Below are 16551 nucleotides of genomic sequence, written 5' to 3'. Positions count from 1 at the left end.
TTTTTTTTCCAGTTTCTCGTTAACACAAATAAGACAGCTCTCAGCAGAGTGGAATACATGTACCTGTTTTCTGGCCATAAATAAATGTGATGCAAATTATTCCATTGTTTCATTAGGTTTAGAAGTTTTGTCTTTCTTGCTTGTATGAGCTACATTAAATTTTGTGTAATACTGTCTTCCCATTTCTATTCATACCTTCATGTCACAGGTTTTTCCCTATCCAATTACATTAGCATAGAAGAGTTCTGGAATTGGTTCCGAAAAAGGAATGCAGAGCTAAATGTTTCATAGACAGTGAATGTCTCAGGTTAGGAGGAGAAGGAAGATAGTTGTGGCTTTGAAACCGCATGGCATTTACCAGCCACAAGTATCTATCACAAGATTGGGAAAAAAATGTGATAAGCTTTCTTATCAATTGGCTCTGATATCATTGTATTGGCATTTTGTAAATTGTGATTTTATTTATCCATAAATCTGATTAGTTAATTAATGTTTAAGAGTCTTTATTTTACCGGGTCATTGGGTATTGTGATATGCAACGAGGGTTGTAGTTCCAATTAGTAATTGGAATGTGGGATAACATTAGGATAAAAGCCAGAGTAATGCACATATCCAAGTGAAGGCATCACTCTGCCATTTGAGTAGATTATCTCAGATATATTCCATATATTTCCAGGATGCATACAACACCACTTTTAGAGCTTTGCCTTACTCAGTCATTTGTAATTAAAATGAATATAGTATTCTTTATCCAGCTTTATGATTCTTTATCCTGCTTTATGAGGTAAAATTTCAGGGTGCAAATAAGGAAAATGAGTAGGTAACTATATAGTTCTTTCTGTACATACATAGAAAAACATAGTGAAACCTACTCATGGACATAGAATTACACACAGTCAAGATATAAACAATGACAGCCATGCACACAAACACTCAAGCTCACATAGATTTCATGCCTCAGGTAATCAGAGGACATCACTCTGGATTCTTAGTAAATAACCTTTTTGCTTTGTGAAGAACTGTCATATATCAACTGGATGTATATCTTTCCCTAAAGAAACCTACAAAGTAAACCTTATGATTGTTGAAATTTTGGTTAATATCCATGTAAAGATACTACTCTTTCTATGGTTTTGAATGTGTACCACACATATTCAGGGATCCCCTCTTGCCAACAAAAGGTCTTAACAATAGTGGACATGATCTGACTTCCCACAAAAGCAGGCTATGTAAATCCCATGACTTATCACATGCTACTGACGTGGTTTTCAGTCATTGTAATTCTCTCACCTCTCACAGGAGAAATGACAAATACCTTAACTAGAATAAATGATTCTATACTTGTATTCTTGGACTATATCCTATGTAAACCTGGGATCTTGTTGAGTGCTATGTCTGTATGTTATTTCCATCATAGGCCTACATTTACTTCTTTTTAAAATTTTAAGAGATTTTAGTAGTATTCTATGTTTACTAAATAAACAGATCACTGTGGAATGCACCCTGGACTTCTTTTTGGCTTTGCTTCCTCACTAAGTTACAAATAAATAATGAAAGTCCCCTTTTCATTTTGTGGAAATTCTGAAACCAACAATATGATGGATAGCAGTTCTCCAGGGTCTTTCAAACAGGCTGTTGTGAAATCCCACAGAATCTAAAATAAACTATTTATTTTAGGAAGCAAGATTTTATTTCTTCCTTGACCAAGTGAGCATTGAGTAGATTGTTGTTCAGTTTCCATTACTATGTAGGCTTTGTTTTGATCCTCTTGTCCTTGAAGTCCAGATTTAATTTATGTTGGTTTAATAGGATACAGTGTTTTGTTTCAATTTTCAATTGTGTTGAGGCTTATTGTGTTTCCTAGTATTTGGAGAGTTTTGCAGAATGTTGCATGAAGTGTAGAGAAGATGGTATAATATTTTGTGTTTGAGTAAAATGTTCTTTAGATATCTGTTAGTTCCATTTGATGCACAACCTCAGTTTCATTGTTTCTCTGTTTAATTTCTGGGTCAACAACCTGTCTGTTGTAGATAGTGGAGTACTAAAGACTCCTACTAGTTTTGTTTGAAGTTTGATGTGCGTTTTAATCTTTATTAATATGTTGTTTATGAAAGTGATTACATTTTACTTGACGCATAGCTGTTCAGAAATGAGATGCTATATTGGAAATTTTTCTCTTGATGCATATGAAATCTCTTTTCATGTCTCTATTAATAAATTTTGGTTGAAAGTTTATTTTATAATAAATTAGAATGGCTACTTCACCATGGTTCTTGACTGCATTTTGTTGGAAAATCTTCCAGGCCTTTACTTTGAATTAATGTGTATCTCTGTTACTGATTTGGGTTTCTTATATGCAGCTGGATGGTTTCTATTAATGCATTCACTGTGTTAACCTTTTTTTTTTTTTTTTTCATTTGAGAATAGTGACTAAAGATGTAGAGAGCTGTTTAAGGACCAGTGATTTTTAATTCCTGCTATTTTGATGTTTTTTTTTTTTTTTTTTTTTGTTGTTGTTGTTGTGGTGGTGGTGGTGGTGGTGGTGGTGGTGGTGGTGGTGGTGGTGGTGGTGGTGGTGGTGATGGGGTGTGTGTGTGTGTGCGTGTGTGTGTATCTACTTTTGGATTTCCTGATGTGGAATTACCTTTTACTTGTGTTCTGTGTTTTCTGGGGTGTAGTTACTCTACTTGTGTTGGAGTTTTCCTTATTGTATGCCCTCTAGGTCTGCATTAGTCAAACTATATTGTTAATTTGGTTTTGTTATGTAATATCTTGTTTTCACTTTTTTTGTGGTGATTAATTATTTTGCTGTGCATAGGAGTGTATGGTGGTATTTGTAAATGCTTATAGCCTATTAGACATAGGCCCAAGCATTTCTGGATTTTAAAACTCTCTTTTGAGAAGTGTTGTGTAAATATAATAGGTCTGAATTTATATGTTATTTAGACTTTTTCTCCTGTGGCTTTTAATACTCTATCCCTGTTCTGTGTATTTAGTGTTTTGACAATTTTTCTATGAATATATTGATGATATTTTCTGGTCCTCTGATTTAGAAGTCTTCTTATCTATTCAGATTATTCTGATGTTTGGTTTTTTTCTTAATCTCCCAAATTTCCTAGATATTTTGTAATAGACTTTTTGGCTTTAGCATTTTCTTTAACAGATGTGTTACTTTCTTATACTGTGTATACTATCCATTTGAATCTTTCATCTATCTCTTTTATTTTGTTGGGTATTCTTGTTTCTGTATTTCCTTTTCTCTTTCCTATGTCTTTTCTTCTTCAGGATTGCATCAGATCGTATTCTTTATTGCTTCTATTTTCATTTTTAGGTCTTGGAGTGTTTTAATCATTTATTCACCTGTTTAATTGTCCTTTTAAGTATTTCTTTTTGTTTGTTAATTTCTTTTCCTTGTTAATGGTCTCTACATGACTGGTTGTACTTTGCCATAATTTTTTAATCGTTTTATTAGTTTCTTTTTTAAAGGGTTATATCATCATTCTAATATTATAATTAAGGTAATTTTTGTGTTATTCATGTGTGTTAGCAATTACAGGGCTTGCTGTTATATGACAACTGAGTTCTTGTTTTGACATACTGAATTGATCTTGAGCCTTTTAATAGTTACTAGTTTTGGCCTGCCTAGTAAACCCACATGGTATTGTGGGAAATATTAAAAAATAAGCCCACCATCCCTCTGAAAGGCTTGACTACACTCCTGTGCTCCTGCCACCATCAACTCGCTCCATATAGTCCCCACAGCATCTGGCTCGGTTGTTCCAGGAGCAGCTAGTAATTCCTCAGCTATGACTCCATGTAGTCTATGATCCCACATTTCAGTAACTAAATAGAACCACCATCCTAGCAGTTGCATATAACAATACACAGTAACTCGGTAAAATCAAGACTCTTAAGGCTTAAATAACCAATCAGACTTATGTATCAATAAAAATCACAGTTTACAGGATGACAATACAATAATATCAGAGCTCATTAGTAATGATAAAAAAAAAATTTACCCGAGTATTTTTAACCTTGTGAAATCATAGCTACTTGTGGCTGGTAAATGCCACGTGTGTTCATGTCCACAGCCATCTTACTTTTCCTCCTACACTTAGATGATCCATGACTCTTCAACATCTAGCTCTGCCTCCCTTTTCCCAGTCCAATCACAGACCTTCTCTGCAATAAAGTAATTGGACAGGGAAAATCCTTCAGGTCATATTAAAAAAACAGTTATAAAAGGAATAGTCCTAATCCTTGTACTTATAAAATTTTATAAAAGTAGAAGAAATTTATACCAATAAAACCCTTGATTTTGCATCTAAAAAAACTATGTACAATCTAATAAATTATGACTTTATACCCAAGGAGATAAAGGGGTCTGCAACCCTATAGGTTATGAACAATATCAACTAACCAGTACCCCCGGAGCTCGTGTCTCTAGATGCATATGTATCAGAAGATGGCCTAGTCAGCCATCACTGGGAAGAGAGGCCTCTTGGTCTTGCATACTTTATATGCCTCAGTACGGGGGAATGCCAGGGCCAAGAAGTAGGAGAGGTTGGGTAGGGGAGTGTGGTGGGGAGAGTCTAGGGGACTTTTAGAATAGCATTCAAAATATAAATGAAGAAAATACCTAATTAAGTAAATCAATGAAAAAAAAAAAGAAATTATGACTTTAGCTTAGTAACAAGGAGATTTCTACCAAATGAGGTCCTGACTATGCAATCAATTCTAGCTATGCCACTCTGTCCCAGTATGATCATTCCTATATTCCCTAGAAAGATAGCCTATTAATAACCATCTCCAGCCCCAAAGCCCAGGGAACTGGCTAGATGACTCTTCATATATTCTTCAAGCTGAATATGGGCATTGAGAAATTATGAAGGGGAGGGGAATGTTAGAGAAAATAGGATTGGTACTCTCTGATCTCCATGTCTCTAGTAGATCTGACTGAAGTCCAGGACATCAGGAGTTCAAGCAGGTCTGAATAGAATATCCCCCAGGGCTGCATATTATGCAATACATAAATCCCAAAACTAAATTTTAATATCATCAAGACATATATTTTGTTTGATTTTCTGTTACCTAGTCCTCTGGAAGTCTCTTTTCGTTATATTTTATTCATGTAACTCTGGAAAGTGTAAATCACTTTGACCATAGACATAGAGAAAAAATCTTTTCCCCAAATCAGCATATCCTTGAGCCAGTAAACAGAAAATCCTTTATTTAGACCTCTCTCTCACAGGAATAATATAAACACAAAACACAAAATTATACCCAGTTTGAAAATCAAAACAATCCAAAACAAATGAAGTAAAATAAGATACTGTAGGTGCCTATACTAGGCATTTCCTATCTTCAGAAGCAGGAAAACACACTCAAGATTCCCGTTGAGCCCATGTTATCAGAATATGAGCTTTCTGTGGCTTCTTAAACATCTATCCCATCTTTCCATTTGGCTCTTCGACAGAGACCAGACATTGTATTAATACTTGTATAATATCTGTCTATTGAACTAAGTACCTGGAGCCACAGACATTGATAATTAATTCCTATTCAAAGCAGGCAATGATAATCACTGCACTCTCTACACTGGAGTCCGTGACTAATATTCCCTATCTAATTCTGAAATATAGGTGATATTTCCTATGTGATTCAGGCAGAATCTGAATATAAATTTATCCTAAAAGCAAAGAATCTTAATTTTAAATTCACAATTTAATCCCACAGCCTGTTTCCTTAGCTCTGCTAGCAGTCTATTTGTTTTAACTCTAGCAGTTGAACTCATGTGACTCCCTTTTATCACTACCCAGTTACTCACTTATGGAGTACTACTCAGCTATTATAAACAGTGAATTTATGAAATTCATGGACATATGGATGTATCTTAAGGATATCATCCTTAGTGAGGTAACCCAATCACAAAAGAACACATATGATATGCACTCACTGATAAGTGGATATTAGCCCAGAAACTTAGAATACCCAAGATACAATTTGAAAATCACAAAAAAATCAAGAAAAGGTAAGACCAATTTGTGGATACTTCATCCCTCTTTAGAATACGGAACAAAATACCCATGGAAGGAGTTACAGAGACAAAGTTTGGAGCTAAGATGAAAGGATGGACTATCCAGAGACTACCCCACATGGGGAACTATCCCATAATCAGCCACCAAACACATACACTATTGTATATGAGAGCAAGATATTGCTGAAGGGACCCTGATATTGCTGTCTCGTGTGAGGCTTTGCCAGTGCCTGGCAAATACAGAAGTGGATGCTCATAGTCATCTATAAGTTGGAACACAAGGCCCCCAATGGAGAAGCTAGAGTAAGCACCAAAGGAGGTTAAGGGGTCTGCAACCCTATAGGTGGAACAACAATATGAACTAACCAATACCCGCAGAGCTTGTGTCTCAAGCTGCATGTGTATCAGAAGGTGGCCTAGTCAGCCATCACTGGGAAGAGAGGCCCTTGGTATTGCAAACTTTATATGCACCAGTACAGAACGAGGCCAGGGCCGAGAAGTAGGAGTGGGTGGGTAGGGGAGCAGGTCAGAGGAGGGTATAGGGAACATTTGGGATAGCATTTGAAATGTAAATAAAAAAAATCTAATAAAAAATAAAATAAAAACTTTTTAGCACATCTGGGGATAAAAAGCAAAAAACAAACAAACAAACAACAACAAAAAAACCCAAAAAACAAAATAAGTCTTAGCTCTGCCTCCCTTTTCCCTGTCCAATTAAAGACCTCCTCTCCACTAATGTAATTGAACTGTGAAAATTATGTGACAATATGGCCATGAGTCCTGCTCTCCTGGATGGCAGCAGACTTCCAGAGTTGCAAGCAAGCTCTGGACCAGGAGCTTGGTAGTGCCATGCTGGAATTGCAGGTAGAGATGTGAACTAGAAGATATAACATGGAGGGGACATAGCAGATATCCTGGCTATTTTAAACAAGTTTCTCTTTGTATTTTTAAATAGACATGCTTTGTGATTATCAAAAATTATTCCAATTATGGATCTTTTGGTGTTTTGTTCTCTTTCCACAGCATATATCTGAAGTATACCATGTTGAAAGAAGGGTGGGTGAGGAAGTATGTAGTTCCTATGCATGGTTGATGTGAAGGTTTATTCAAGAGATTAGAAATAAAAGAACTAAATGCATTTGGAACCAAGCAGACTGAACACAGTGATATAGGGAAGGAGAAAGTGGAAGAGAAAACAAACAGATGCCAAGAGGCCAGGAGCAAGGCAGGAAGCCATGTGTCCAAGAGACCACAAGGACATGTGTGGGATTATATACAGATTAGAGTCTGAAGGAAGGAAAGTGAAACTCAGAAACTAGAACAGTTTAGGGTGGTATGTGCAGCAAAAAGTGCTGAGGATTAAGGATTAAAGATTCTGTAGCTGTTACAGGGTAACAGATGTAACAGTGTTTATGAATAACTGGTGGTCTGTGGGGCAATGGGCTAAACACAGACAGCTTAGTTTCCAGTTGAGGCTAGAACTTAAACCCTTGGACCCGGTGGTGATAATTCACCTACATGGGATGGCATGCATTAGACCATGTCTCCTGGACCTCTGTCTCCTTTCCAAGTTACCACCCACACAGTCCCCATAGGAGAGGCCTAGCTATTAGCCATGTAGGAACAGCACCAAGCCTTCCTACATGCAAATAAGGTTTCCCCAAAGTCTCAATCCAAGCCAATGAGAGATGCCTGATGTCAACCCTTCAATCACCCCCAGAACTGTATATAAATCCATGCGAGTCTGGGGCTCCCCAAAAAGAAGACTACCCCACATCTCAGCCATCCCTGCTAATGTTCCTCTGTTAGCAATAGACATAAAAGAATGCTTTTCCCATCCCCCTCCACCCCTGAGAGTGTAAACGTTTGCATTCTTGGTACCTCCATTTAGAACTCTGGCCCAGCCTCATGATATTAATGGTCTGCTCTCCCGCAGGGAATGGCTAATAGTCCAATCATTTGTCAGGAGGCTGTATTCACTGCATTAATATCCTATTTAGACTAAGGACTCAATATCTATCATTACATGGATGATATTTCAGTTTTGGGAGACTCTTCTACCTCCCCATCTGAACTTAAGGAGCAGCTAATAACCTCCCTATATGCTGTAGTATTCAAAACAGCCCCTCACAAAACCCAACTTATTCCAACCATTGCATTTTTAGGAACAGAGATTTCCCTTACTTCAATATGTCACCTCAAACCCACCATTTCCTTCTCTCAAAAAATAACTCTTGCCTCCCTCCAGATCTTTCTGGGCAACCTCAGTTGGCCTTATCCCTAGCTCCCCCTTCCTATAAGCACCCTTCGACCCCTCTTTAACCTCCTGAAAGGAGAAAAAAGTCTGTCCTCCCTGAGAACACTGTCCCCAAGACAGTCCGTGTTCTAAATTCAGTCAATGCAGCCCTAAAAGATAAGGAATGTTCTAGGTATTACCCAACAAAACCTATACCACTCCTCATCTTTAACTCTTCCCCTGACCCATCCAGCATTTCCAGTTATTCGAGGGCCTCGAGGGGACCTTCTCCTAAGAACCAAATGGGGGGAGCGAGAGATGAGAATTAAGTGCTATGAAGGACAAAGGGAAGCACTCTGATTAGCATCAAGGTCTCACTATATTCAACAAGGCTCAAGGCTTAAATGGACAAGCAAAAGGGGAATTACTTCTCAGCAGGAGGAATGGGACAATGGAAATGCACAAGCAAAGGAGAAGGTACTTCTCAGTAGGAGGGATGGGCCAGCTGAATTTTTTTTTTTTTTTTTTTTTTTTTTGTGGACTACACAGGAAGCAGGAACTTGGTGGTATCAGGGTACATCTTGTGGTCAGGACATCTGGCGCTGACTTAGGGCTGGAAAAATCTGTGGTTGTTCTCAGAGCTGTGCATCTGTGGCCTGCTTTTGATCCCCTTTTCTTCTCTGGGGCGAGGGAGGCACAATTCAGAGATCAAGACAATATATTGTTAATAGCTCCCAACACTCCCCTATGCTTTTGGGGCACCTTTACCAACATCAGGGGGTCCTGGAATGGGTCCACACCCTGATGGATGGCAAACCCCAAATTTTAAATGAGGTAGATGCCATCAGTAGAATAATTTTAAATTAGAGGGATGGAGCCCTGCAAACCCTACAAAAAGAACCCGACCTTGTCATCCCCTTCTCCCTCTCTGATATTCAGTGGCTAAACAAAAATCACTCCTGCTTGGCTATCAACTTAATAGGATTCCAAGGACAAATTGGCAACCATTATCCTGACGAGAAGTGGGCCTCGGCCCTCCCTCTGTTGCAATGGCTACCCCCAAAATATTCTCAAAAGGGCCCATAGCAGGAGCCCCGTCAATATTTACTGATTAAGGAAAGAGGGAGGCTCCTCCGATTCAAAGAGATACCCAGTCACTCCCCCCAATATAAAGAAATACATATCATCTATTTAGCCCTACAAGAAGTCGAGGTCCCCCTTCAGCTCTTTTCAGTGTATATGCCGTCAATTTTCTCCCCTGGTTGTCAAGATCCTTCATCAAACTAGATGTGAGAACTATTCCTTCGTCTGAGCCTTTTGTTCCAAGAGCTGTATGTAACACTTGGAAAGAGATCTTTTCTCCTGTAGAGCCACCTGAGGTCCCACTGCAGGTCTCACTGGATTGTTGGATTTTCAGCCCAGCCTGATCCGACTCAGTTCAGAGAGGCTCTGAGTTACTGAGTTACATGGAAGGTGTGGCAGAGACTTTGTCTCCCTGCTTACACTCACTTCCCTTTGCTGGAAAATCTCTGAAAGCCAGGCCCACAGTGCCCAGCATCCACTTTATTTTATATAAATAAGGATCAGAGTGCCATCCTTACTATAGACAAATAGGCCATTTGTCCTAAGTTTGAGACTTAACACATTTAATTTTTGAATACAAGGATGGATTCTTGGAAGTCAGCTCTAAGTTAAATGATGTTGACATTATCTTGCTGGATAGTTATAGGAGAGTTGTGTACTTTTCTAGCAGCCCAAAGTCAGTTTGAAGTCACGGCATTTCAAATAATCATTGTTCCTAAAGCCTGATCTCTGTTCAGATGAGTACATACCTGCAATGGAGAAGTGCAGTCCCATTTATTAAGGTAACAAATTCCTAAGGAGAATATTATGGCAGGACAAGAGCATTCATTGATGGAGCTCACAAACGCAGGAATTGCTTCTTTATAGAAATAATTTTAATATTAGTATTTAGTTCTTTTATTGTTCAGAATAGTTTTCACTATACTAGATTTTTTTGTTGCACATGAAGTGGTGATGTTCTCTTTCAAAGTCTATAAAAAAATGCCTTGAAATTTTGATGAGGATTCCATTTTATCAGTAAATTGATTTTGGTAAGATGGATACTTTCACTATGATAATCCTATCAATACATGAGCATGGGAGATCCTTTCCTCTTTTGGTATGCTCCTTATAAGATTACTTTCTTCAGTGACACGAAGTTGTTGTCAAATGGACCTTTTACCAGCTTGGATAAAGTTACAAGATATTTTATAATATTTGTGCCTATTTGTGAAGTGTATTGTTTTCCTACCTTCATTTTTGGCCTATTTATCAATTCGATAAAAGAAGGCTACTGATTTTGAGGTAATTTTTGTTTAGCCACTTCTCTGAAATAGCGAGCCATATGAGTGCAATGGTAGAATGTTGATGGTCATTTATGTATATTAACATATAATTCATGAATAATGTTACCTTTAATTCTTCCTTGCCAATTTGAATCTCCTTCATCACTTTTTATCGTGTAATTGCTCTAGCTAGAACAGCTAGTACTATCTTACATTGAGACAGAGAGAGGGGGCAGTGTTTTCTTTTCCCTGATTTTAGAGGGACTGTTTCATATTTTCTGTTCATTAACATTATGTTGGCTCTTGGCTTACTCTATATTGCTTTCTTTATGTTTACATATGTGCCTTGAATTTCTGATTTAAGTCTTTAATGTGAAGGGGTATTGTGTTTTGACAAAGGCTTTTTCAGCATCCAAGAATACCATATGTTTATTTACATGGACAATCCAATCCCCAACCACAAGTGTCCTCTAAACTGCTTCAGTGTCTTGAGGTTATGAATCCACCTGTGAATGAATACAGACCTGGAAGTCCTATACAGTATGTGTGTCGGAGAACTCATATGAGATGGTATGTGCTGTCTAATTGATGGTCCAGTGTCTGAGAGATCTCAGATGTCCAGATTAATTGAGACTGCTGATCCTCACAGGATCAACCTTCTCCTGAGCTTCTTTCAGCCTTCCCTAATTCAACAACAGGGGCCAGCTGCTTCTGTCCATTAATTGGGTGCACATATCTGCATCTGACTCTTCCAGCTGCTTGTTAGGATTTTTGGAGGACAGTCACAATAGGTCCCTTATTGTGAGTGCTCTGTAGCCTCAGTAATAGTATCAGGCCTTTGGACACGCCCTTGAGCTGGAACTTACTTTGGGCCTATTGCTGGAACTTCTTTTCTTTAGGCTCCTATTCATTTCCATCACTGCAGTTCTTTCAGATAGGAACCATTATGTGTCAAATGTGGGAATGGGACAGCCACCCCACCCCTTACTTGATGTTCTGTCTTCCTTCTGGAGGTGGATTCTATAAGTTCCCTCTCCCTGCTGTCAGGCATTTCATCTAAGGTCCCTTACTTTGAGTCTTGGGGGTTTCTCAACTGCCAGGTCTCTGGTGCATTCTGTGGGGTCACCTCAGCCTCCTACTTTCTGAGGTTGCCTGTTCATATTCTTTCTGCTGGCTCTCAGGTCTTCAGTCCTTTTCCCTCATCCAAATCCAGATAAGGTTTCCATTTCTCTCCAACTCCCTCCAACCCCATCCACTTTCCTTTGCAACTCTCTTCCTCCCTTCCGACTTGTGATTGCTTTCTTCTTTTCCCAAGTGGGAATGAGTTGTCCTCACTTGGGCACTTTAGCTTCTTGACCTTTTCAGTTCTGTGGACAGTATCGTCAGTATTCTGAATGTTTTGTTGGGGTTGTTGTTTGTTTGTTTGTTTGTTTGTTTGTTTTCTGGCTAATATCCCTTTATTTGTGAGTACATACCATGCATGTCCTTTCGGGTCTGAGTTACCCCAATCAGGATATTTTCTAATTCCATTCATGTGCCTGCAAATCTCAGGATGTCCTCATTTTTAATGGCTGACTAGTATCCTATTGTGTAAATGAAACACATTTACTGTATGCATTCTTCTGTTACTGGACATCTAGGTTGTTTCCAGATTCTGTCTATAACAAAGAAGGACACTATAACAGAGTGGCACTCATACACCTATGGAATTTTGGAGAATCTTTTTAGGTATATTTCCAAGAGTGGTACAGCTGGGTCTACAGGTAGATCTATTTCCAATTTTCTGATGAACCTGCAGACTGATTTCCAGAGTGTTTATACCAGTTTGCAATCCCACCAGCAATGGAGGAATGTTCCTATTTCTCCACATACTCACCAGCATCTGCTGTCACCTGAAGTTTGATCTTAGCTATTCTGATTGGTGTATGGTGGAATCTTAGGGAAGTTTTGGTTTTTCATTTCTCTGATCACTAGGGACTTTGAACATTTCTTTAGGTGCTTCTCTGCCATTCGAGATTCCTCTGTTGTGAATTCTGGTTTCAATACTATTCCCCATTTTTGATTGGACTATTTGGATATTTTGTGGTTTGCTTCTTGGGTTCTTTATATATTTTGAATATTAGCCCTCTATTGGATGTGCTGTTAGTGAAGATGTTTTACCAATCTATAAGTTGCCGATTTGTCTTATTGAATATGCCCATTGCTTTGCAGAAGCTTTCCAGCTTCATGAGGTAACATTTTTTCAATTCTTGATCTTAGCTACTGAACCATTGGAGTTTTGTTAAGGAAATTCCCCCTGTGCCAATGAGGACAAGGCTTTTTCTCACTTTCTCTCCCATTAATTTCTTCTGTTATGTTGAGGTTCTTGATCCACTAGACTTGAGCTTAGTGCAAGGTGACAAATATGGGTCTATTTTAATACACTCAGCCAGTTAGACCAGCACCATATTGGAAGAAGCTTTCCTTTTTCCATTGTATATTTTTGGCTTCTTTGTTAAAGATCAAGTGTGCATGTATGGTTTTATTTATGGGTCATCAATTTTGTTCCATTGATCAATGTTTCTGTATCTTTACTAATACCATGCAATATTTTGTCACTATTGCAGAAGTGCAGCTTGAGGTCAGGAATGCTGATTCTCCCATCTGAATTTTTTTTTTTGTTTTTTGTTTTTTTTGTTTTTTTGTTTTATAATTTTTTTTTGTTTTTTCTTCATTTAAATTCCAAATGATATTCTCTTTCCTGGTTTCCCCACCTCAAAAACCACCCCTTGCTTCCCCACTATCTCTGCTCACCAACCCACCTACTCCCACTTACTGTTCTTGGCATTCTCCGTTTAGACCGAGGCATAGAGCCTTCACAGTACCAAGAGTATTTCTTCCCATTGATGACTGACTAGGCCATCTTCTTCTACATATGTATGTAGCTGGAGACCTGAGTTCCACTATGTGTACACTTTAGTAGGTGGTTTGGTGTCTAGGAGATCTGCGGTTACTGGTTTGTTCATATTATTGTTCCAACTATGGGGTTGCTAACCCCTTCAGCTCCTTAGACCCCATGTCAAGCACCTTCATTGTGGAACCATGTACTCAGTAGAATGGTAGGACTTAGGATCCACCTCTGTTTTAGTCAGGCACTGACAGAGCCTCTCAGGTGACAGCTATATCAGGCTCCTGTCAGCAAGCTTTTATTGGCATCCACAAAAGTGTGTGGGTTTGGTGATTTTATATGGGATGGATTCTCTGGTGATGCAGTCTCTGGATGCTCATTCTTCCAGTCTCTGCTCCACACTTTGTCCTTGTAACTCTTTCAATTGGTATTTTGTTACCCCTTCTAAAGAGAATTGAAGTATCCTAAATTTGGTATCCCTTCTTCTTGTGTTTCATGTGGTTTATGAATTATATCTTGGGTATTCTGAGGTTCTGAGCAAATATCCACTTATCACTGAGTGTGCACAATGTGTGTTCTTTTGTGATTGGCTTACCTCACTCAGGATGATAGTATATAGATCCAAACGTTTCCCTAAAAATTTCAAAATTTTTGTTTTAATAGTTGATTAGTACTCCATTGTGTAAATAGACCAAATTTTCTGTATCCATTCCTTTACTGAGGGACATCTGTTTTTTTTTTTTTTTTCAACTTCTGGATATTATAAATGAGGCTGCTATGAACATAGTGGAACATGTGTCCTTATTACAAAGTGGAGCATCTTCTGGTTATATGCCCAGGTGTGGTAATGCTGGATCTTCTTGTAGTACTATGTCCAGTTTTCTGAGGAAACACCAAAATGATTTCCGAAGAGGTTGTACAAGCTCACCATCCCACCAGCAATGGAGAACTGTTCCTCTTTCTCCACATCCTTGGCAGCATCTGCTGTCACCTGAGTTTTTATCTTAGCCAATCTGAGTGGTGTGAGATAGAATCACATAATTGTTTTAATTTGCATTTCTCTGATGACTAAGGATATTGAACATTTTTTAGGTGCTTCTTGGACATTTGATATTCTTCTGTGGAGAATTATTTGTTTAGCTCTACACTCATTTTTAGTGAGGTTATTTTGTTCTTTGAAGTCTACCTTCCTCAGTTCTTTGTATATATTTGATATTAGCCCTCTGTCGGATGTAGAATTGGTAAAGATATTTTTTCCAATCTGTTGGTTGCCTATTTTACTTATTGACACTGTCCTTTTCCTTACAAAAGTGTTGCAATATTATGATGTCCCTTTTGACAATACTTTATGTTACAGCACAAAACAGTTGTTCAGTTCAGGAATTTTCCACCTATGCCCATATGTTCCAGGTTCTTCCCACTTTCTCCTCTGTAAGTCTCACTGTATCTGGTTTTATGTGGATGTCCTTGATCCACTTGGACTTGAACTTTGTGGCAGGTGGTAAGAATTTGCATTCTTCAACTTCCTTACTGCTAGTTGAACCAGCACCATTTGTTGAAAATGCTGCCTTTATTCCACAGAATGGTTTATCTACTTTGTCAAAGAACCAGTGAACATCCATGTTTGAGTTCATTTCTGGGTTTTCAATTCTATACCATTTATCTACCTGCCTTTCACTGTACCTGTACCATGCGGTTTTTCTCACAATTGCTCTGTAGTACAGCTTGAGTTAGGGATTGCGATTCTACCCAAAGTTTATTATTGTAGAGAATAGTTTTAAATATCCTAAGATTTTTGTTATTCCAGATGAATTTGCAAATTGCCCTTTCTAACTCTGTGAAGAATTGAATGGATTTTTTTTTTTATGGGAATTGCATTGAATCTATAGATTGCTTTCAGCAAAATGGTCATTTTTACTATATTAATCCCGCCAATACATGAGCATGGGACATCTTTCCATCTTCAGAGATATTCTTTGATTTATTTCTTCAGAGACTTTAAGATTTTATCATACAGAACTTTCACTTGCTTAAGTAGAGTCACACAAAAGTATATTATCTTATTTGTGACTATTGTAAAGGGAGCTGTTCCCCTAATTTCTTTCTCAGCCTATTATCCTTTGTGTAGAGGAAGGCCACTGATTTGGTTGAGTTAATTTTATTTCCCCCTAATTTGATGAAGTTGTTTATCAGGTTTAGGAGTTCTCTAGTGGAATTTTTATGGTTAATTAAGTATACTATTATAGCATCTGCAAATGGTAATAGTTTAAATTCTTCCTTTCCAATTTGTATCCCTTTGATCTCCTCTTGTTGTCTAGTTGCTCTGGATAGGACTACAAGTACCATATTGAATAGGTAGGGAGAGAGTGGACAACCTTGTCTATTCCCTGATATTAGTGGGATTGCTTCAAATTTCTCTCCATTTAGTTTGATGTTAGCACCTGTTTTGCTGTATATTGCTTTTCCTATGTTTAGATATGGGCCTTGAATTCCTGGTATTTACAAGAATTTTATCATGAAGGAGTGTTGGATTTTGTCAAATGCTTTCTCAGCATCTAATGAGATGATTATTAGGTTTGTCTTTAAGTTTGGTCATATAGTGTATTGCATTGATGGATTTCCATATATTGAACCATCCCTGAATCCCTGTGATGAAGCCTACTTGATCATGTTGGATGACCTTTTTGATGTGTTCCTGGATTCGATTTGGAATAATTTTATTATTTTTGCATCGTTATTCATAAGGGAAATTGGTCTGAAAACCTCTTTGATTTTTGGGTCATTTTGTGATTTAAATGACAGAGTAAAGGTGGCTTCAAAGAATGAATTGGGTAGAGTGTCTTCTGTTTCTATTTAGTGAAATCGTTTGATGAGTATTGGTATTATGTGTTCTTTGAGTGTCTAATAGAACTCTGGCCTAAACCCATCTAGGCCTGGGCTTTTTTTGGTTTTGAAACGATTAATGACTATTTCTATTTCTTTAAGGAAAATAGGACTGTTTAGATTATTTATATGCTCTTGATTTAACTTTGGTACCTGGGAT

This window comes from Mus caroli, unplaced genomic scaffold, assembly GCF_978045245.1.
Source record: "Mus caroli unplaced genomic scaffold, Mus_caroli_1 scaffold_22, whole genome shotgun sequence".
In the NCBI taxonomy this organism is placed as follows: domain Eukaryota; kingdom Metazoa; phylum Chordata; class Mammalia; order Rodentia; family Muridae; genus Mus; species Mus caroli.
The sequence above is the reverse complement of the archived record's forward strand: the minus strand, read 5'-3'. Positions refer to the sequence as shown.